The sequence below is a fragment of the Schistocerca nitens genome, chromosome 9, assembly GCF_023898315.1.
Source record: "Schistocerca nitens isolate TAMUIC-IGC-003100 chromosome 9, iqSchNite1.1, whole genome shotgun sequence".
Taxonomy (NCBI): Eukaryota; Metazoa; Arthropoda; class Insecta; order Orthoptera; family Acrididae; genus Schistocerca; species Schistocerca nitens.
In genome coordinates this window covers 40,399,557-40,424,848 of record NC_064622.1, presented here as the reverse complement: position 1 = coordinate 40,424,848, position 25,292 = coordinate 40,399,557, and positions in this window count along the sequence as shown.

Below are 25,292 nucleotides of genomic sequence, written 5' to 3'. Positions count from 1 at the left end.
TAGCGACTGGAAGAAAGCGCAGGTCGTTCCCATTTTCAAGAAGGGTCATAAATCAGATGCGAATAATTATAGGCCTATTTCGCTTACGTCAATCTGTTGTAGAATAATGGAACATGTTTTGTGTTCTCGTATTATGACGTTCTTAGATAATACAAATCTCCTTCATCATAACCAACATGGATTCCGCAAACAGAGATCATGTGAAACTCAGCTCGCCCTATTTGCCCAAGAAATTCACAGTGCCGTAGACACTGGCGAGCAGATTGATGCCGTATTCCTGGACTTCAGGAAGGCATTTGATACGGTTCCGCACTTACGTTTAGTGAAAAAAATACGAGCTTACGGAATATCGGACCAGGTTTGTGATTGGATTCAGGATTTCCTAGAAGAAAGAACACAACATGTCATTCTTAACGGTTCAAAATCTGCAGATGTAGAGGTAATTTCGGGAGTACCGCAAGGAAGCGTGATAGGACCTTTATTGTTTACAATATACATAAATGACTTAGTTGACAACATCGGTAGCTCCGTGAGGCTATTTGCAGATGACACGGTTGTCTACAAGAAAGTAGCAACATCAGAAGACTCGTACGTACTCCAGGAAGACCTGCAGAGGATTAATGAATGGTGCGACAGCTGGCAGCTTTCCCTAAACGTAGATAAATGTAATATAATGCGCATACATAGGGGCAGAAATCCATTCCAGTACGATTATGCCATAGGTGGTAAATCATTGGAAGCGGTAACGACCGTAAAATACTTAGGAGTTACTATCCGGAGCGATCTGAAGTGGAATGATCACATAAAACAAATAGTGGGAAAAGCAGGCGCCAGGTTGAGATTCATAGGAAGAATTCTAAGAAAATGTGACTCATCGACGAAAGAAGTAGCTTACAAAACGCTTGTTCGTCCGATTCTTGAGTATTGCTCATCAGTATGGGACCCTTACCAGGTTGGATTAATAGAAGAGATAGACATGATCCAGCGAAAAGCAGCGCGATTCGTCATGGGGACATTTAGTCAGCGCGAGAGCGTTACGGAGATGCTGAACAAGCTCCAGTGGCGGACACTTCAAGAAAGGCGTTACGCAATACGGAGAGGTTTATTATCGAAATTACGAGAGAGCACATTCCGGGAAGAGATGGGCAACATATTACTACCGCCCACATATATCTCGCGTAATGATCACAACGAAAAGATCCGAGAAATTAGAGCAAATACGGAGACTTACAAGCAGTCGTTCTTCCCACGCACAATTCGTGAATGGAACAGGGAAGGGGGGATCAGATAGTGGTACAATAAGTACCCTCCGCCACACACCGTAAGGTGGCTCGCGGGGTATAGATGTAGATGTAGATGATGTTACGCAATCTCACAAGAAGACCATGACGACAGACTCAGGGAAATTCGAGCTCATGACGACAGTTGTTCTTCCCGCTCACGATTTGTGAATAGAACAGGGAAGGGCGAAATGACAGTGGCAACTGAAGTAAGCTCCGCCATACACTGTAAAGTGACTTGCTCAATGATCTAGAAGATAAACTGGAAGTCAGCTGATTATAACGAAATCTCGCCAAAACTAGTATGAGTGTAACACATTACCCGTAGAGACACTGGCAACTATAACTCACATCGTCTACATTGGTCAGTGGAAACATTAAGAATAGTCTGTCGGTATTTATTCGACCCACAAAACAGCTGTAGTTCGCCGTGCCAAAACGTGTATACGTCTGTAGCCAGTCTCTTCACATGATAGTAGTTTTTGCATTCAGTATCCTTCATCACTTGTTTAATTTAGTCCTGCATGGAGCTTTCTCTGTCGTTCATTGCCTCCTCTGTACTTTCCAATGTTATTTCCACCCTACATACACGTGTTCCACAGATCTAATTCAATTTTGGCCTTGTTCAATTTCTCATTGTCAATTACTCTCTGCCTTCACTTAAATCTGTGGCCTATCTGAGAATGAAGGATTTCACGACTAGATGACATAGCTGCTGGTAAACCTTTCGGGATGTGAGGTCGTGGTCCAAAAAACTCTTCTGTCCAGGACTGCGTTGGACATCTTCAGAGGCGCTCCTCCGTTGAGTCTTGCCGACTGACTGGTCGGACGTCCGAGAGCAACATGTATACTGTAGGAAAGGGGGCGTGGTCGAAGTAACACGTGATGAGCAGAGATAATCCTTCTCAAAGATAAAACATTGTCGTCTTGTCAAAGGTAAAATTGTCTAGCGATTCTACAGAGCTACTGTCCATATGTCGCTAAGTTTCATCGCCTTCACTTTTCTATTGAAATTATCCTGCTGCTTATAAATTTCAATGGCTTCTCTACATAGACGTGGGTAATAATCTGACGTTGTAGATAAAATTTCTGTTTCAGAAAACTTCACTTCCTTACTGAAGAGCATGCTCTACTACAGCTGATTTCTCTATTTTTCCTAGTCGGCAAAGGCTTTTATGCTCTTTTAGCCGTGCATTTACGCTCCTCTTGGTAGTTCCAATATAAACTCTACCACACGTACATGGAATTTTGTATACGCCACATGCCGACAGAAGAGAGCGTTTATCCTTCACAGATCGGAGTACTTGACTTATTTTCTTTGTTGGTCTAAAGACCGGTCTGATGTCATATTTCTGTAAAATCTTACCGATCTGATCGGTTACTGTTTTAACAAAAGGGAGAGAAACTGTATTTATCCGTCGTTTTGGTTCATCCTTGTCTTTCGGTCTTCTGTTCCTTGGTCGCAAAATTCTCTTTACCTCTTTCTCTGAGTAGTCATTTTCCTCGAGGGCCTGCTTCGAACGTTTTATTTCAGTGTCCAGGTGTTCCGATGTGCGTATCCGTTCGACTCTATCGACAAGACTTTTTAATGACACCTCTCTTTTGTTGTGGATGGTGATTGGAGTTTTTATGCAAATATCTGTCGGTATGTGTTACTTTCCAAAAGACTTAATGTTCCAAACTTCCATCGGACCGCCTTATAACTAAAACATCCAAGAAAGATATTTTATTATCATTTTCCATTTCCATGGTGAACAGGATTTTTGGACTAATTTTATTTAGATGATCAAAGATACTGGTTCTTCCTGCTGACAGAGGGAATGCTACTGTTGTTTCGAATCCATGTGTTACTTCGACCACGCCCTCTTTCCTACAGTATATATGTCGCTCTCGGACGTCCGACCAGTCAGTTTGCAAGACTCAGCGGAGGAGCGCCTCTGAAGATGTCCAGCGCAGTCCTGGACGAAACGTCAAGGACAGAACAGTCTCTTGGACCACGACCTCACATCCCGAATGGTTCACCAGCAGCTGTGGCCTATCTATTCAAGCAATAAGAGTGACATGACAGGAACTGTATTTATGTAACTGTATGGCTCATTTTCATGATTCCATGGTGCAATCAGCCAATTTCCCGGTCCGCTCAATATGTTACTGATGATTTCCTTTGGTGAACAAGTACACATTCATGGCAGTAACTAAGAGCGAATAATTATTCTTTCTACAGTACTGTACTCCAGTCTCCGTTGTGACGCGAATTCCTCTTTACTGATCAGGCAAGCCCCCGAAAACCACACCTCTGTATGGGCCACAAGGAATTTCACCATCATTCATCCACTTATCCAGAGGAGCTGATGACAACATTCTTCGCTACCTTGACAGTCTTTCTCAGCACGCCGACATTGATCTCCGTCTTCTGTCAAAGTCGTTTAAATTAGCAGCTTTCCACATTTTCTGAAATGAATCATTTTACACAAACTGTTTTATATAAATCGCTCGAAAATGGTTCATCGTGACTTGCATGATTTTGTTTTCAGTAAGCTCTTTCTCTATACTCTTTTGACAACAGTAAAAATCAATGTACAACCAAGAGTGCTGTTGAGGTAAAAATGAAAGTGCATTTGGAATGAAGTTCAGTAGAGAGCACGGCACGATGCTGCTTACACTATGTGATCAAAAGTATCCGGATAGCTTGCTGAAAATGACTTACAAGTCGTGGTGCCCTCCATCGGTAATGCTGGAATTCAATATGGTGTTGGCCAACCCTTAGCCTTGATGACAGCTTCCACTCTCGCAGACATACGTTCAGTCAGATGCTGGAATGTTTCTTGGGGAATGGCAGCCCTTTCTTCACGGAGTGCTGCACTGAGGAGAGTAATCAACGCCGGTCAGTGAGGCCTGGCACGAAGTCGGCGTTCCAAAACATCCCAAAGGTGTTCTATATGACTCAGGTCAGTCCATTACAGGGACGCTATTGTCGTGTAACCACTCCGCCACAGGCCGTGCATTATGACAGGTGCTCGATCGTGTTGAAAGATACAATCGCCATCCTCGCATTTCTCTTCAACAGTGGGAAGCAAGGACATACTTAAAACATCAATGTAGGCCCCTGTGCTGTGATATTGCCACGCAAAACAACAAGAGGTGCAAGCCCCCTCCACAATAAACACGACCACACCATAACACCACCGCCTCCGAATTTTACTGTTGGCACTAGGCACGTTGGCAGATGACGTTCACCGGGCATTCGCCATATCGACACCCTGCCATCGGATTGCCACATTGCTTACCGTTATTCGTCACTCCACACAACGTTTTTTCACTGTTCAATCATCCAATGTTTACGCTCCTTACACCAAGTGGGGCGTCGTTTGCCCTTTACCGGCGTGATCTGTGGTTTATAAGCAGCCGCACGACCATGAAATACAAGTTTTCTCACCTCCTGCCTACCTGTCATTGTACTTGCAGTAGATCCTGTTGCAGTCTGGAATTTCTCTGTCATGGTCTGGTTTGATGTCTGCCTGTTACACATTACGTCCCTCTTGAACTGTCGTCGAGCTCTGTCACTCAACAGACGAGGTCGGTCTGTACGCTTTTGTGCTATACGTGTCCCTTCACGTTTCCACTTCACTATCACATCGGAAACAGTGGACCTAGGGACGTTTAGGAGTGTGGAAATCTCGCGTACAGACGTATTACACAAGTGACACCCAATCACCTGACCACGTTAGAAGTCCGTGAGTTCTGCAGAGCGCGCCATTCTGCTCTCTCACGATGTCTAATGACTACTGAGGTCGCTGATATGGAGTACCTGGCAGTAGGAGGCAGCACAATGCACCTAATATGAAAATTTTATGTTTTTAGGGGTGTCCGGATACTTTTAATCACATAGTGTATATGTGTGATAGTGTGGAACCGCGAGCCCAGCCATCTGCATGACTTGTAAACAAGCAGCCACTGCCCTCTTCTATGTCCTGGCCGGTACTACGGCATCGAATTCTTTTCTTACTACATTCGTTCTTCTACTCGAAAACGGGGGACTAGATCTGACTTGATGATACAGAGGGAACTAGGGTATTACGGAATATCATTCACTTTCGTAGTTGTATCTCCAAATTGACCTCAATCTTAGATCTCGAATGAAGTTTATCATAAACGTCAAGTATTTTTCAATAAGTTTTTTTTATTTCTCTTATAGAAATTTTAAAAACTTACCATCGATAAAAATTTTAAAATAATGTTGAAATTGCAAATTAATGTGGAATGTCGGGAAGCATGGAATAGAGTGATAAAAGTGCAGATAATCATTTAAATTTCTGCAAATATGTGTATTTAAGGTAGACAAAATACAATTCTGACATTGTGTGACGTATATGCAACAAATATGTAACGTAGCTACAGCCAATATTGCCTATGTTTATCTCTGAAACTGGACTCGATAAGCAACCTGAGCTATCAGTAAACGGAATGTAACCTGCATAACACTGTGTGCGCGTTGTATGTGAGTGTCAGTTTAACTGTCATTTACGCCCTCAACAGATCGTTACGTGAAAAACTTAAAACTAACATTCGTATAAGCTATCTGACTGCGTTTTTGAACATGAATTTACAAGTGATACAGAATCTGACTTGTGCAACGGAATTTACTGGACTAGAGTACATGACATGTTGTGGTGTGTCAGTGTCTCTGTTTCGGCCCTAAGTTTTACATTCACCTCTTTAAATAACTGCCTTTTTCCCTGTGGTTTACAGTAATGCGCAGCAGCTGCTGCTAAAGTTTATTGTTACTAAGAATGAATTTAATAAACAGGAGTTTGCTTGGGTCCTGTTAAATACTGAATAACTTTTGAGAAGGGATTTAATTAATTAAGGTTATTTAAAGCTTCAGAATCATCATGAACAAGTATTAATAATGACAATGACAAATGACATACGTGTCAATTGTGGCTGAGTGGCAGATTAACAGATTATTTCAGTTTCAAAGTTACATTAACATGTAGTAACCACAGCATATTATTTAGATGTGGAGAATAATAATTATTATTTGGAGGATGAGGAGGCTTCTTTCGCTGACAAGCAAACCATGGGATTATTGAAAACTCGGGCTAACAATCACGACCTAACACTGCAATTGCTTTTGCGCTATGCTTGCGAATTTTACTTTGAATTCCATCTTCAATCGTAGTTAAGCCATCTGAATCTCTCCTGGCTATATAAATGAAATCAGGCCTTGAGTGTGGCAAGATCCGCCATCACCGACGTGAAGGCAGCGTGAAACGTCTCATGTCCCCGAGCTCTCGACCGACACTACTACTTCCACACTCGCAGACAAACCTCGTCTCACAACAATGCTTAGGATCGCGCCCCCATGTTTCGCCCTCAGATTGTTACTATCGATTTCTGAGTGCTTACACAATGAAAAGAACTACTGCCAGCATATCTAACAGGTGTAATTGTCCAAATTATTCTCTTAGAGAAAAAAGTATAATTTCAGGTGAAAAAAACTAAACATAAAAAATGAAGCTTGTCATCATCATCACATCATCATCATTGAGAATAGTCTCCAGTCACATATAAGGCCCTTAATTTTCCTCATTCCTCCCCACTCTCCGACCTGTGTAGAAACAGAAATTGATAAATCAGGAAAGATGGGTAAATTTAAATATCTTAGAGAAAGCTTACAACAAAATGAATTGAAAAGAGCTGTAATAGGTATAATAATGAATAAAATGTAAAGAGCACACTGTTTACTAAAAGGAATTTACAAAAAAAGAGCGCATCTCTAAACATACGAAACTAAAACACTTGTAAGACTGAAATTTTTCTATGCATGGGAGTGCTTAACACTGGGCTGTTAGCTGGATAAATCAGAAGTATCGCCGGATCATTAGGAAAATTATTCACTCTTTTTTATCCTGGCAAGATTAGGGAAATAAGGCCTTCTCTTACAGCTAGCCAGGCCCTCTTCATATTTTACGTTACATTCATTACGGCACACATGTTATAAGAGGTCTTACACCTGATACGAAATCCAACTCTAAGAAATAATTATAACGCGCATAGTGGAAGCATAAATCATATCATACTTTATACCTGTTTATGGAAAGTTGAATAATAAAGGTAGGTTACATGCAGTGGATGCAAGAAAATAGATGGGAGAAAGAGAGAAAGAACTAATGAAGAGAGGGGAAGAAAGGAAGTGGCGCCAGTAACTGAGAAACGAAAGCAGAACGAAGCATAGTTGGATGAAGAAGTGATAACCTACTTCACTGTTCGATAGGGAGAAATGGCATCATATGACAACATTTTAGGGGAAAGATATGAGACTGACTGTATGAAGTGTTTCAGATTTTTCTCAAATACAATTAAATGTTGAATTCTGCACTGAGTGCACTGGATATTGAATCGTGTGCAGAGCGTGTGACTGCTTATTCCAGAGGCGGACAGCAGCTTTGCAGGAGTTGCTAATGTTTTTGTTTTATTCGGTGGGTACAGCTAGGTAACTGGATAAGTAAGACCTTGTGTTGTGATTAGGATGAGACGACAACTATTTGGTTCCGTTCTGTGTAACAGATTGTATACCTCTTTAGTAAGCGATGTAGTTTAATCAGTATACAAAATGATTAAATAACAAATATTAGTGTTTTTATTACTATTAACAGCCGCGCGGGATTAGCCGAGCGGACTAAGGCGCTGCAGTCATGGACTGTGCAGCTGATCCCGGCGGAGATTCGAGTCCTCCCTCGGGCATGGGTGTGTGTGTTTGCCCTTAGGATAATTTAGGTTAAGTAGTGTGTAAGGTTAGGGACTGATGGCCTTAACAGTTAAGTCCCATAAGATTTCACACACATTTGAACATTTTTTACTATTAACAATAGACATCATCAAATCTGCATAGCCGACTAATTTTTCTCTGCCCTCCACAGCTGTGCCATCGTTTGATACTATAATGTAGAATATAGTGTAAATACAGAATATAATCACTCACTTTTACGATCAACATAAGGATATTTTAAACCCATAAAAACACTACTATTGTAATCTACTTGACATGTTACTTACAGTTATTAGATGTCTGACATTTAATGTATGGACTATGAAAAAATTAACAAATATAAACTGCAGCAACTGTAACGGATGTCAGGTGGCCATACTGACTAGTTTATGTACAAATGGCTCAAATGGCTCTGAGCACTATGGGACTCAACTGCTGTGGTCATAAGTCCCCTAGAACTTAGAACTACTGAAACCTAACTAACCTAAGGACAGCACACAACACCCAGCCATCACGAGGCAGAGAAAATCCCTGACCCCGCCGGGAATCGAACCCGGGAACCCGGCCGTGGGAAGCGAGAACGCTACCGCACGACCACGAGATGCGGGCAGTTTATGTACACTGGTATGCCAAAATTTAAGGATAAAAGTAACTTTCGCATGACATGCCACTGCCAAGTACCATAGCTGGATGAAACTTGGACCATACATAGAAAGAACTGCTACAGCATGGTACAGAGGTAACAGAGAAATACACGATGAGATGAACAGAAATGACGCTTTTATTCAAAGACAATACTTATACTGATATCACCGCTATTCATGGTGGACCGCTGTACGTTACAAAATGGAGGGACGTGACTATTAATAGGGTGTGCATTCACCATAGATGGCAATGCATGCTCTGTAACGTGTTTCCACTCTGGCTACAAGGTTGGTACGGAGTTCTTATGGCAGGGCGTTTCATTCCTCCACCAGGGAGGATGGCAACTGCTGCTTGGTCTTTGGTGGACGTGGACGTGCAGCAGTACATCTCCCTAATGCACCCCACACATGCCAGATGGGATTTAAGTCAGGCGAATATCCACGCCAGTTCATTTGCCGAATATTCTCGATTTTCAAGAGCTGCCCCCATCTACTGTGTTCGATGCAACCGTAGATTGTCATCCATAAAAACGGATGCACCCGTGAAAGGATTTACATGTAGAAGCAGTATGTGTCACAGTAACACTGACTGATGAGAGTATCGCAATGAAAGATCTGGAGGTCAATATGCACATGTAACATTATGATATCCCACACTGTAACACCCGGACGACCCACACGATCATATTCAACAGTGTTGGATGTATCCTGATATGATGAGAGATGGAAACATGTAATGCATCCAGGAACATTGTCTAATGTGGTAGTTTTGGTGGTCAAGTTTTTATGGTGATGGGAAGAGTAATGTTGCATGGGTGTGTAACCTCCCCCTCACTTATCGACCTTAATGGCAGTGAAAATTTAAACCGCGTGTACCTAATGGAAATTTGGGAAAAGCAATCGTCACCGAGGTTAATTTGTCGGTAAAGAGGGAGGAAAGGGTTACATCTAAATGAAAGGAAAAATGCTAATGAAACTGGTGGAAATTAATTTTGAAATAGGGGTAAAGTTAATAAAGAAAGTAAATGTGCGGCCGTTACGTTAACAATCAACTAGTGGTAATTAGATATTTGAGATTTGGGGGAAATTACGGTCGCCAGTCCTAAGGACAATTACTATAGTAACTGAAAAAGAAAGATTATTACACATATTATTAGCACTAGAAGCGTGGCAACTGAAGGTTGACAAGTGTAGTGTGAAAACTGAAAGTTTGTCAGAAGTAATAAATTTCGCTACACTTAATTTAGCAAAAGAATTAATAAAATCGGAAAATCGAAAGTTAATTTAGTGACTGAAGTTAATACTGAGCTTTCTTTCTGAAGCACATCGAAATTCAGTAAAATACGGTTAGTCTTGGACTACCTCAACAATCATTTCAAAAGCTACTTGAATCTACGCAATTTAGAAATAAGAGATTTAACTTTGAACTTGAATTAAATGATTCTGAACAATTAACAATAGTAAAATTTAGTACGTACCAAGCTGAGCTGCAGTCACAGGTAAGCTAAAATATGGTAACAAAACTAGCACTCTTAATTTGTGCTTGTGTAATCTAAGTATTGTAGCCAGCTATGAATACTTTAACTGAACTTTGAAATTAAAGCAGTGAAATGGAATTATGCTGGCGTTTGAATTTCAACGACACTCGGATTCATTTCGGAAAAGGAAGGAACCCTGCTTGGTAATGCAATTGGGACAATGAGCAACAAAGGTTCATGCTAAGTAGCTGTAATTTTGTGATGCAACAATTTTAAAAGTTTGAAAAGCTGAGGTCTGCCATACAGTTATGAAACTTTACGTGCTTCCAGTCTTCCTTGTTGGTTGATTGAAGGTTTGAAGCCGTCGATCGAGGATGTGGCGACAGTCACTCATTGTCGGCCGTCGATGTTGCAGAATCTGGATGCTGGCGCGCCTTCTTCTCGACACGGTCACCAGACGAAACGGGCTCTTGATGTGCGCCAGCTAATGCTTCCCGTCCGCGACACCATGTCAGAAACTATCATCGCAAGTCGAGCGCAATTACATGCTGCCGAACCCCGAAAGCGCGGCAACTCGCGGGAGCTTCACACCACACACCTGCTCCACTCGCTACTCCAGCCAGACTCTCCCATGCTCTGCCCGCGCTCCACGCGGCAGAGTTAACACTACCAAAGATCCTAAACACTTTGGTTCTCCACACGACCTATCGATGTATTCGTTCGATAGCATAGTTTTCCCTAGGCCAGACCCAGCGTATAAATACAAACAATATTCACAAAACAAACCAACATAAATGCATATATATATATATATATATATATATATATATATATATATATATATATATATATATACAGAAATGTCATATCTTGAGGTAACAAACCAAGGAAAAAAAATTATAGCACAATAGATGGAAATAGGAGGATATGCATTTCCGGCGTTACAGGTGTTCTTACTTCCAGATCTTTGAACAAGGTGTTCTCACCAGTCAACGCGATAGTGACACTGCACTTGTTATCCATGTCCATCTTTTCAGTATTGCGTTTGGCTCAGAAATCATTTTTATGGATGACAGTGCATTGCCACATCGAACAGCACAACCCCGTGTGCAGTACAGGAGCACTTTGTAGAGCGTGTACTACCATGTGTGGTGATCACACACCATATTAAGAACCATTTCCCACCTTTTGTAATGTCTAGGGGACCATCGTGAATCGCGGTACTTTAGCTTAATTACTGTTTTTGAATGAAAGTGACATTTTTGTCTATCTCATTGTGGATTTCTTTCAGTTACTTTCTGAGCTATACTGTAGCAGTCCAAATTTCTTCGAGCTATGCTACTTACCAGTCACACACCATGTGGAAGTTACTTTCAGTGCTAGAGCAACAGCAGCATCATCCCACACTGCATTGTTGCCAGATTTATTCAAGATGGCGGATCCAAGATGGCGGCCATAGACGGGGCAACGTGGAACTGATATCATGGCGGAAATTCAAATTTTGGCGGGAAAATAGGTCACTTGGGCTACCTTCACTAATCTAACTCCATCCACCCTCATTCCAGGTAATGGTAGGAAATTCAAATTTATTAACAGTATAGTATCACCCTTTTTCTGACACTTTTCCTCTTTTAGCCAAATGTTTATGTGTAATTGTGCAAGTGATCTACATTGATCACTGACTCATTACAACTGCGATGGAGAAAGAGATTACCTCCGACTTGTGATATAAAATCTCTGTGGATGGAATATGTACACAGCTGCAGTCATACACTGCCTTGGAGTGTTACAGAAAAAAAGCAAATGTGTCAGACAACAACACAGGGAACCTCTCTCATGTCTGATAGTCTGTGGGACATGGTCCTCCTACAGTACTGGCGCTAAAACTTTACACTGGTCTGTGCAAGCAACTTCAATTACTAGTCGCCTGTTCCAGTGGACCAATACATGTACATTTAATGGGATCATCACAAATGGTTAACGTCAACATGCAGACAGTATTTGCTTCCCGATATATCAGAAGAGAGAGATGTGGTAAAATCTTATTGAGTTCTCAAGCGCGTGACATTAGTGAAGTTGTTATACACTCCTGGAAATTGAAATAAGAACACCGTGAATTCATTGTCCCAGGAAGGGGAAACTTTATTGACACATTCCTGGGGTCAGATACAGCACATGATCACACTGACAGAACCACAGGCACATAGACACAGACAACAGAGCATGCACAATGTCGGCACTAGTACAGTGTATATCCACCTTTCGCAGCAATGCAGGCTGCTATTCTCCCATGGAGACGATCGTAGAGATGCTGGATGTAGTCCTGTGGAACGGCTTGCCATGTCATTTCCGCCTGGCGCCTCAGTTGGACCAGCGTTCGTGCTGGACGTGCAGACCGCGTGAGACGACGCTTCATCCAGTCCCAAACATGCTCAATGGGGGACAGATCCGGAGATCTTGCTGGCCAGGGTAGTTGACTTACACCTTCTAGAGCACGTTGGGTGGCACGGGATACATGCGGACGTGCATTGTGCTGTTGGAACAGCAAGTTCCCTTGCCGGTCTAGGAATGGTAGAACGATGGGTTCGATGACGGTTTGGATGTACCGTGCACTATTCAGTGTCCCCTCGACGATCACCAGTGGTGTACGGCCAGTGTAGGAGATCGCTCCCCACACCATGATGCCGGGTGTTGGCCCTGTGTGCCTCGGTCGTATGCAGTCCTGATTGTGGCGCTCACCTGCACGGCGCCAAACACGCATACGACCATCATTGGCACCAAGGCAGAAGCGACTCTCATCGCTGAAGACGACACGTCTCCATTCGTCCCTCCATTCACGCCTGTCGCGACACCACTGGAGGCGGGCTGCACGATGTTGGGGCGTGAGCGGAAGACGGCCTAACGGTGTGCGGGACCGTAGCCCAGCTTCATGGAGACGGTTGCGAATGGTCCTCGCCGATACCCCAGGAGCAACAGTGTCCCTAATTTGCTGGGAAGTGGCGGTGCGGTCCCCTACGGCACTGCGTAGGATCCTATGGTCTTGGCGTGCATCCGTGCGTCGCTGCGGTCCGGTCCCAGGTCGACGGGCACGTGCACCTTCCGCCGACCACTGGCGACAACATCGATGTACTGTGGAGACCTCACGCCCCACGTGTTGAGCAATTCGGCGGTACGTCCACCCGGCCTCCCGCATGCCCACTATACGCCCTCGCTCAAAGTCCGTCAACTGCACATACGGTTCACGTCCACGCTGTCGCGGCATGCTACCAGTGTTAAAGACTGCGATGGAGCTCCGTATGCCACGGCAAACTGGCTGACACTGACGGCGGCGGTGCACAAATGCTGCGCAGCTAGCGCCATTCGACGGCCAACACCGCGGTTACTGGTGTGTCCGCTGTGCCGTGCGTGTGATCATTGCTTGTACAGCCCTCTCGCAGTGTCCGGAGCAAGTATGGTGGGTCTGACACACCGGTGTCAATGTGTTCTTTTTTCCATTTCCAGGAGTGTAGTTCGTAGTTTTACTGCGTTGGATGGTACAAAATAATGAGGATAGAGAGCATGTTTGGGTGATAGATATGAATGCACCCTAAGGAATGCAGATCTCCTTTGGACTGTAGTAACAGTATGTAGTTTGGGAAATGCACTGCACTGCAGTAGCAAAATCCTTGTCTTTCTTCCAGTGCCCATATGATGTGAAGATTTCCCAATTTTCCTGATAAGAAACACCACCATAAATGCTTGCACTATATTTTGTACTACCTCGTGTTGCAGGAGAAAGCTTCGGTTGGCTCTGGCCTTAAACACTGTACTCGGTTGGTGGAGTACATTTCCACCAAGTGGGCAGAACACAGTCCTGTCGCGTTAACTCAGCTCACCCGGTTTCTCCAAGGGTTGCAGAAGGTGGTAGACATAGCTCTCCGACTTCTGCTTAGTTCTGATTTAAAATGGGCCGATCACATGGACGAAGCTGCAGGTAGGGTGGGACAGAGGCTGAGTAACAGTTCCGAGATGCAGAGGGACTGTCTTAAATCACATTGAAGTTTTGCTGTATGAGGTCCTTAGCAGAGAGGTTCGAAAAAGGTGAATCGTTTCGAGATATGAGAGTGCCGTGAATATGATTCACTAGTGGCTGTACTCATTAAAAGACATCTCCATAAGATCCAACGCAAGTATGTGGTTGAATGGAGAGACTTAATTCCAAATCGTAGGCAGCATATCTACCAGAAAACGTATCACTATAGATCTGAAAAGCCAGTGTATTGGTCATAATGTTTTGTACTTTCTTATGATTTCAACCTAGCGTTGCATTTTTTAAGTGATTCATCACATATCACGCCATCTACTGTATGCGATCATTCTCAATCAACCATCATCCTCCCTCACCTAGAATCCCGTTGATATATCGCAGAACTTGTGTTACACTACTACACAGCATTGAGACAGAAAGTGTTACAAATACTGTTTACTAGCGTGAGAAATATCTAGCGGTGCCATGAGGGAGTTGCAAATATCGGCTTAATACCCTGTTCCTTAGCCGAATCCCTTTCTAAATTCGGTGAGAATGGTGATTTTATTACGAGCTTACAACGTCAGCGATGTACGGTCTGTTAATACACACTGCAGCCATCACCATCCATATTCATTGTCGTGGTATTTGTGTGGAAGACCATCCGGAAGCAATACCATACCTCGACTTATTAAGGTTGTATAGTTTTTAACACGGATGTAGTTAGCGATACTTGTGCGTGCCTATAGAACCAAGACAGGTTTTTATGCGGGGTGACACTAACATTGTCGTTACGATCGTGTTTTTAATAGCTGGTAGCTTATAAAACGATTACGTCTCTCTTTATAATACACAGTGGTACCAAATGGTTCAAATGGCTCTGAGCACTATGGGACTTAACGTCTAAGATCATCAGTCCCCTAGATTTAGAACTACTTAAACCCAGCTAACCTAAGGACATCACACACATCCATGCCCGAGGCAGGATTCGAACCAGCGACTGCAGCAGCAGCGCAGTTCCGGACTGAAGCGCCTAGAAAAGTGGTACCACACGCAAGAAAAACAATGAGACATGTCCATACAACGCGGATTTTTGCACAGTATTGTTTGGTGCCATCAGCGTTTAGTTACAGGCGAAGTATTATCCTTAGCAGGGGATGTGAGATAAATTCACTGTAATCAGCAGGCTTAGAAAGTATGTGTTGGGGAATAAAGTTACTGTGGCCAGTGTTCCAATATTTGCAAAGAAAATGGCTTTGTCCGGTCTTAGGGGAGGTATGGATATGACTTGAAAACTTGCGATTTCAGTGCATTGATAACCATATGAGCCATGGAAGATTTTAGTTGGAAAATTATGTCTCGTCATAAGAATGGTACAGATACTGATATTTCGAGAGCCGCCATATTGGCGCTACAATCGTAATATTTAATTGTAATTACACTGATAAATATGTGGTTGGTTTTCTAGGATAGTTCTGCCTGGCGTATGGGTGCGTGGCAGCAGTAGCCAGAGACCTGAATGAAGTGACGTGTCCGGCTTACTGCGGAAAACATCGATGAGCCGCCTGAACTGGAAAGACTGTGGTACAGATGTGCAGCTGACATAACCACGTCGCTCTCTAGGTGGGTGAATAGAAAACTAATACTCGGTATGCGTTAGGCAGCCTTCATGATCACGTGTGTGATGCAACTTCTCCCTGTGGAAATTTCAGAAGATTCTGTATGGGTTAGTGTTTACAATTGACATCGGTATTCGTTAAGAAATACCCATGAGCTACCAGTTTCATCTATTTTCGAGTTCTCATGTAAAGATCTTCGCAGACGAGATAAATTTAGAGTTACTTAGTGATTTGCAGCACATCCAGCATAATGACCTTGCTAACGTTCTGGATTTCTAGAGATACATACACATCAAAAAAATTTTTGCATCACCCTGGTTCCCAGAACTCCTCAGGATAGACGTTGACTGTGGATATTGTATCACAGGCACAGTCCCTCTGACTGTTCAGAGATGTCACTAAACCACCCAAAGATGTAAACAACCATGCATCAGCAGCGCCTATTAGACGGAGGGGGTCCGACAGCCGATCAGTTCCAGTCATTCCACCAGGAAGGAGGTACACGGCTAGTGTTATCTGTAGTTCAGTCAATACCGCGGTTCGATCACGTCCGCATTGTTGTTTTGTGCCAGGAAGGGCTCTCAGCAAGGGAAGTGTCGAGGCATCTCGTAGTGAGCCAAAGCGATGTTGTTCGGACATGGAGGAGATACGGAGAGACAGGAACTGTCGATGACATGCCTCGCCGGCCGTTGTGGCCGAGCGGTTATAGGAGCTTCAGTCCGGAACCGCGCGACTGCTACGGTCGCAGGTTCGAATCCTGCCTCGAGCATGGATGTGTGTGATGTCCTTAGGTTAGTTAGGTTTAAATAGTTCTAAGTCTAGGGGAATGATGACCTCCGATGTTAAATCCCATAGTGCTCAGAGCCATTTGAACCATTTGACATGCCTCGCTCAGGCCGGCCAAGGGCTACTACTGCAGTGGATGACCGGCGCCTACGGATTGTGGTTCGGAGGAACCCTTACAGCATCGCCACCATGTTGAATAATGCTTTTCGTGCAGCTACAGGACATCGTGTTACGATTCAAACTGTGAGCAATAGGCTGCATGAAGCGAAACATCACTCCCGACGTCCGTGGCGAGGTCCGTATTTGCAACCACGACACCATGCAGCGCGGTACAGATGGGCCCGGCAACACGCCGAATGGACCGCTCAGGATTGGCGTCACGTTCTCTTCACCGATGAGTGTCGCGTAGGCCTTCACCCAGACACTCGTCGGAGACGTATTTGGAGGCAACCCGGTCAGGCTGAACGCCTTAGACACACTGTCCAGCGAGTACAGCAAGGGGGAGGTTCCCTGCTGTTTTGGGATGGCATTATGTGGGGCCGACGTACGCCGCTGGTGGTCATCGAAGGCGCCGTAACGGCTGTACGATACGCGATTGCCATCCTCCGACTGATATTGCAACCATATCGGCAGCATATTGTCGAGGCGTTCGTCTTCATGGACGGCAATTCGCGCCCCAATCGTGCACATCTTGTGAATGACTTCCTTCAGGATAACGACACCGCTCGACTTAAATGGCCAGCATGTTCTCCAGACATGAAGCCTATTGAACATGCCTGGGATAGTTTGAAAAGGGCTGTTTATGGACGACGTGGCACACCGACCACTCTAAGGGATCTACGCCGAATCGCCGTTGAGGAGTGGGGCAATCTGGACCAACAGTGCCTTGATGAACTTGTGGATAGGTATGCCACGACGAATACAGGCATGCATCAACGCAAGAGGACGTGCTACTGGTATTATAGGTATCGGTGTGTACAGCAATCTGGACCACCACATCTGAAGGTCTCGCTGTATGGTGGTACAACATGCAATGTGTGGTTTTCATGAGGAATAAAAAGGGCGGAAGTGATGTTTACGTTGATCTCTATTCCAATTTTCTGTACAGGTTCCGGAACTCTCGAAACCGCGGTGATGCAAAACTGTTTTTGATGTGTGTAGTTCCCGCTCTTTATCTTCGAAATTATACTGTGCAAGCGATCGGTAGCATACTGCTATGTGATTCACATCGAGAACTATCGTATAAATGGTATGATATTCTGGCAAACCATGTGAAAATACATGAAATTCCGGAAATGTTCATATGCTACTCGATGATTTCGGCATAAAAGTGTCATAAATATGGCGTTTTTTGGCGTGTAAAATCGGATATTGCCGCTGATATCTGTTGCGAAATCGGTAAATTAATTCATGGTTAATGAAGCCTTTCTCATCAACAGTGCTCAGAAAGTAAATGTTCTTGTAATACCAGACTCTAGAGATGATCGCAGCTTGTTGCAGAAACCACGGCAGCAAGCAGGCCAGATCAGAAACAGTACTGTTAGCGGACGCCTTGTGCTGGAGGAACCAGCCCAAGCTTTGCACACAAGTTCGGACAGTGAGTGCTGTCCACGGAGGGCGCTCTGGTCGCGCATCAGGCCAGAGTGTTTTTTGTGTGGGGGCAGTTGCCTGCCTTGTGACCGTCGTCTGCGCTGGATGACCGACTGACCTCGCAGGCAGTATCTGCTACTGTCATTATGTGCTTATGTTTCTTGGGATCTCTCTGTCTTCGGGGCATACGAGTATGTACGAGTGTCTGGTGATCGTTAACTACACTCCTGGAAATTGAAATAAGAACACCGTGAATTCATTGTCCCAGGAAGGGGAAACTTTATTGACACATTCCTGGGGTCAGATACATCACATGATCACACTGACAGAACCACAGGCACATAGACACAGGCAACAGAGCATGCACAATGTCGGCACTAGTAGAGTGTATATCCACCTTTCGCAGCAATGCAGGCTGCTATTCTCCCATGGAGACGATCGTAGAGATGCTGGATGTAGTCCTGTGGAACGGCTTGCCATGCCATTTCCACCTGGCGCCTCAGTTGGACCAGCGTTCGTGCTGGACGTGCAGACCGCGTGAGACGACGCTTCATCCAGTCCCAAACATGCTCAATGGGGGACAGATCCGGAGATCTTGCTGGCCAGGGTGTTTGACTTACACCTTCTAGAGCACGTTGGGTGGCACGGGATACATGCGGACGTGCATTGTCCTGTTGGAACAGCAAGTTCCCTTGCCGGTCTAGGAATGGTAGAACGATGGGTTCGATGACGGTTTGGATGTACCGTGCACTATTCAGTGTCCCCTCGACGATCACCAGTGGTGTACGGCCAGTGTAGGAGATCGCTCTCCACACCATGATGCCGGGTGTTGGCCCTGTGTGCCTCGGTCGTATGCAGTCCTGATTGTGGCGCTCACCTGCACAGCGCCAAACACGCATACGACCATCATTGGCACCAAGGCAGAAGCGACTCTCATCGCTGAAGACGACACGTCTCCATTCGTCCCTCCATTCACGCCTGTCGCGACACCACTGGAGGCGGGCTGCACGATGTTGGGGCGTGAGCGGAAGACGGCCTAACGGTGTGCGGGACCGTAGCCCAGCTTCATGCAGACGGTTGCGAACGGTCCTCGCCGATACCCCAGGAGCAACAGTGTCCCTAATTTGCTGGGAAGTGGCAGTGCGGTCCCCTACGGCACTGCGTAGGATCCTACGGTCTTGGCGTGCATCCGTGCGTCGCTGCGGTCCGGTCCCAGGTCGACGGGCACGTGCACCTTCCGCCGACCACTGGCGACAACATCGATGTACTGTGGAGACCTCACGCCCCACGTGTTGAGCAATTCGGCGGTACGTCCACCCGGCCTCCCGCATGCCCACTATACGCCCTCGCTCAAAGTCCGTCAACTGCACATACGGTTCACGTCCACGCTGTCGCGGCATGCTACCAGTGTTAAAGACTGCGATGGAGCTCCGTATGCCACGGCAAACTGGCTGACACTGACGGCGGCGGTGCACAAATGCTGCGCAGCTAGCGCCATTCGACGGCCAACACCGCGGTTCCTGGTGTGTCCGCTGTGCCGTGCGTGTGATCATTGCTTGTACAGCCCTTTCGCAGTGTCCGGAGCAAGTATGGTGGGTCTGACACACCGGTGTCAATGAGTTCTTTTTTCCATTTCCAGGAGTGTATATGCAGGATGCAGAAGTGATGATTTTGTGCAGGGCAGGATACGAATTGTGTTTACTACATCGAAATGTTATGGTAAAATGGTTCAAATGGCTCTGAGCACTATGGGACTTAACATCCATGGTCATCAGTCCCCTAGAACTTAGAACTACTTAAACCTAACTAACCTAAGGACATCACACAACACCCAGTCATCACGAGGCAGAGAAAATCCCTGACCCCGCCGGGAATCGAACCCGGGAACTCGGGCGTGGGAAGCGAGAACGCTACCGCACGACCACGAGCTGCGGACTGTTATGGTAGTACAATCGTTTGTGATGATATAGGCTGGTTGGAGATCGGTTGCACGTCGAAAAATTCAAGCTTTCCTCGACGGTAGCAGAGCAGTGTTATTGAGAAAGTGTCTTTGGCGGTAGTTGCCGTATTTCACGATCCGTGGACCACTTTTGCAGAGTTTAGCAGTCAGTACAATACCACCGCTGTATGTTTTTCGATCTGTACAAAATAGTATTTGCTGCTGAAATTCTCATAATTTGTCCGTCTGAGTTGTAGGGCTCAGAAAATTTTCTCTTTCTGGCAGTGCCTTCAAAGAAGCAGCTATTACTGGAAAAATGGAGGCTGTCCTATTTAGAGTTACAGAGATATTTATTTAGATTTCCAAATATCGTCGTTTTGGCGTGTAAAATCGGATATTGCAGCTGATATCGGTTTCGGGATCGGTAAATTAATTTGTGATTGACGAATCATTTCTCATTGATATAGCTTAGAAAGTATATATATTCGTGTAATTCCAGAGTCTGGAGATGGTCGCAGCTCCAACTACAGCTCTCACAGTGCTTTGCGTGCAAGTGTGTTTCAAGTAGAAGTTTTTTGATATACACTCCTGGAAATTGAAATAAGAACACCGTGAATTCATTGTCCCAGGAAGGGGAAACTTTATTGACACATTCCTGGGGTCAGATACATCACATGATCACACTGACAGAACCACAGGCACATAGACACAGGCAACAGAGCATGCACAATGTCGGCACTAGTACAGTGTATATCCACCTTTCGCAGCAATGCAGGCTGCTATTCTCCCATGGAGACGATCGTAGAGATGCTGGATGTAGTCCTGTGGAACGGCTTGCCATGCCATTTCCACCTGGCGCCTCAGTTGGACCAGCGTTCGTGCTGGACGTGCAGACCGCGTGAGACGACGCTTCATCCAGTCCCAAACATGCTCAATGGGGGACAGATCCGGAGATCTTGCTGGCCAGGGTAGTTGACTTACACCTTCTAGAGCACGTTGGGTGGCACGGGATACATGCGGACGTGCATTGTGCTGTTGGAACAGCAAGTTCCCTTGCCGGTCTAGGAATGGTAGAACGATGGGTTCGATGACGGTTTGGATGTACCGTGCACTATTCAGTGTCCCCTCGACGATCACCAGTGGTGTACGGCCAGTGTAGGAGATCGCTCCCCACACCACGATGCCGGGTGTTGGCCCTGTGTGCCTCGGTCGTATGCAGTTCTGATTGTGGCGCTCACCTGCACGGCGCCAAACACGCATACGACCATCATTGGCACCAAGGCAGAAGCGACTCTCATCGCTGAAGACGACACGTCTCCATTCGTCCCTCCATTCACGCCTGTCGCGACATCACTGGAGGCGGGCTGCACGATGTTGGGGCGTGAGCGGAAGACGGCCTAACGGTGTGCGGGACCGTAGCCCAGCTTCATGGAGACGGTTGCGAATGGTCCTTGCCGATACCCCAGGAGCAACAGTGTCCCTAATTTGCTGGGAAGTGGCGGTGCGGTCCCCTACGGCACTGCGTAGGATCCTACGGTCTTGGCGTGCATCCGTGCGTCGCTGCGGTCCGGTCCCAGGTCGACGGGCACGTGCACCTTCCGCCGACCACTGGCGACAACATCGATGTACTGTGGAGACCTCACGCCCCACGTGTTGAGCAATTCGGCGGTACGTCCACCCGGCCTCCCGCATGCCCACTATACGCCCTCGCTCAAAGTCCGTCAACTGCACATACGGTTCACGTCCACGCTGTCGCGGCATGCTACCAGTGTTAAAGACTGCGATGGAGCTCCGTATGCCACGGCAAACTGGCTGACACTGACGGCGGCGGTGCACAAATGCTGCGCAGCTAGCGCCATTCGACGGCCAACACCGCGGTTCCTGGTGTGTCCGCTGTGCCGTGCGTGTGATCAGTGCTTGTACAGCCCTCTCGCAGTGTCCGGAGCAAGTATGGTGGGTCTGACACACCGGTGTCAATGTGTTCTTTTTTCCATTTCCAGGAGTGTATATTCAGTCTGTGAAGCGAATTGTTTAACTAATATTTCCTGTGGAACATTATCTGAAGCAGTAGCATTTGCAGGGCTTTGTGACATCCTCAAGATGTGTATGTGACAATATTCCACACACTGCTTAACCACCAAGTTTAATAACTCCTGACCCAGTGACAAGGGTATACGTTTGCCACAAAGAAGGAAAGCGTGTCGGTGAGGAGGAAGGCTAAGGTATTTCACTGCGTGGCAGGAAGTGCTTAGCGTGCTCCTGTGGTTGCCAGTGGCCAATGGCCGGTGTGGAGCGGCCCGGCGCATGGCTTCTTCCAGCGGCCACGACTCTGGTCTAGTGCGTGGAGCATGTATGAGAACGTTTTCCACATATGTTTGGTGCGATCTGTGGCAGTGTAATTACATGGCTCCTTTTGCTATCGGCATAAAAGTACCACAGTTGTTTAGCATCGTCTAAATTGTTCAAACATCTGTGTCAGTTTCGAGGTGTATTGCGATTTCAGAAATAAAGAAACAATATTGTTAAAGAAACTGTTTAAACAATGCCTCACACAAGCTACATTATCCTACCGCCGTGAGGCCCTCTCAGTCCAGCAGCTTGAGCGACTTTCCTGTCAATTTCGAGATAGGGGTGGGGTGGTGGGGAGCAGAGGGGGGAGTGGAGGAGGGCCAACAGCGCCTCTGGTGGTGCTGTTGTGAACTAGTTCAGCTGGTCTCCAGACCTCAAGGTGAACACACAAAATTTGATGTTCCCACCAATAAATTTGAATTTCCCACCATTTTTTAATTTCCCACCACATCCTGGGGTAGGGGTGGGTGGAGTTAGGTTAGTGGAGGTAGCTCAATTGGCATATTTTCCGTCAAAATTTGAATTTCCCGCCATGAAATCAGTGCTATGTTGCCACATCTGTGGCCGCCATCTTGAATCAATTTTTCAACAGTGCAATGTGGGGTGACGCCGCTGTTGCCCTACTACCACTTTCGTCCTTAAGTTTTGCATACCAGTGTATTTTCAGTCCAGATCCTCCATACATGTGGCCTATATATCGAATGCAAGTAATGCTACACATCTTCTCTTCTAATCAAGCTGCGGGACTATGGGGTATCGTCTCAGTTGTGCGACTGGTTTCGTGATTTCCTGTCAGGAAGGTCACAGTTCGTAGTAATAGACGGCAAATCATCGAGTAAAACTGAAGTGATATCAGGTGTTCCCCAGGGAAGCGTCCTGGGACCTCTGCGGTTCCTGATCTATATAAATGACCTGGGTGACAATCTGAGCAGTTCTCTTAGGTTGTTCGCAGATAATGCTGTAATTTACCGTCTAGTAAGGTCGTCCGAAGACCAGTATCAGTTGCAAAGCGATTTAGAAAAGATTGCTGTATGGTGTGGCAGGTGGCAGTTGACGCTAAATAACGAAAAGTGCAAGGTGATCCACATGAGTTCCAAAAGAAATCAGTTGGAATTCGATTAATCGATAAATAGCACAATTCTCAAGGCTGTCAATTCAACGAAGTACCTGGGTGTTAAAATTACGTACAACTTCAGTTGGAAAGACCACATAGATAATATTGTGGGGAAGGCGAGCCAAAGGTTGCGTTTCATTGGCAGGACACTTAGAAGATGCAACAAGTCCACTAAAGAGACAGCTTACACTACACTCGTTCGTCCTCTGTTAGAATATTGCTGCGCGGTGTGGGATCCTTACCATGTGGGATTGACGGAGGACATCGAAAGGGTGCAAAAAAGGGCAACCCCTTTTTGTATTATCACGTAATAGGTGAGAGAGTGTGGCAGATATGATACGCGAGTTGGGATGGAAGTCATTAAAGCAAAGACGTTTTTTGTCGCGGCGAGATCTATTTACGAAATTTCAGTCACCAACTTTCTCTTCCGAATGCGAAAATATTTTGTTGAGCCCAATCTACATAGGTAGGAATGATCATCAAAATAAAATAAGAGAAATCAGAGCTCGAACAGAAAGGTTTAGGTGTTCGTTTTTCCCGCGCGCTGCTCGGGAGTGGAATGGTAGGGAGATAGTATGATTGTGGTTCGATGAACCCTCTGCCAAGCACTTAAATGTGAATTGCAGAGTAATCATGTAGATGTAGATATAGATCATGTTTGATTTGTTCTACCAGTGTCCAACCTCCAAACGAGACTTTCGATGTCCACAACATAATCTTTAATGAGCTACAAGTGTCAATCTCTTCTGCACAGGAAACAAGTTGCATTTCATTTCTTCTTTCCGTCAGTACTTATTTTTATTCGGACTGCCACGGCTTCCTCTCCTCTTCATACCAAAGTAGCACTTACACCCATACCCTCAATTATCTGTTGGGTATATTGCAATCTCTTTTTCCTACAGTTTTTACCCTGTACAGCTCCCTCTATTGCCATGGAAGTGATTCTGTGATGTCCTAACTCACGTCCTATCATCCTCCCCTCCTTCTGATCGGTGTTTTCCACATATTTCGTTCCTCGTCCATTCTGCAGTGAACTTCATCTCTTATGTTACCAGTACAAATAATTTTGAACATTCCTCTGTAGCACTACATCTCAAATATTTCGAGTCTCTTCTGTTCAGGTTTTCCTACGGTCCATGCTTCACTACCGTAGAATACTGCACTCCAAAATATAGTCTCACACATTTCTTTTCCAGATCAGGTCCAATGTCTAGTAAATGCTAGTACATTTCTTTTGTTCAGGAATGCTTTCTATGCCTGTGCTGGTCTGCTTTTTTTGTCCTCCTTGCTTCGTCTACCATACTTTATTTTGCTTGTGCAATGCACAGGCTTAAAACAAAGTTACTTACAAAAGCATTATATGTAAGTAATAATAGCATTTGCCGGCCGTGGTGGCCAAGCGGTTAAAGGCGCTACAGTCTGGAACCGCGCGACCGCTACGGTCGCAGGTTCGAATCCTGCCTCGGGCATGGATGTGTGTGATGTCCTTAGGTTAGTTAGGTTTAAGTAGTTCTAAGTTATAGGGGACTGATGACCTTAGAAGTTAAGTCCCATAGTGCTCAGAGCCATTTGAATCAATAATAACATTTGATGAAGCGAGCCACATATTTCTCAACAATTATTTGACAATATGGCTTTAAAGCTTCGGAATGTAAGCTGAAGTGGGACAGATATGAAGCAGCGAACTCGTACTGAAGCCTGCGAAAACCTGTTAG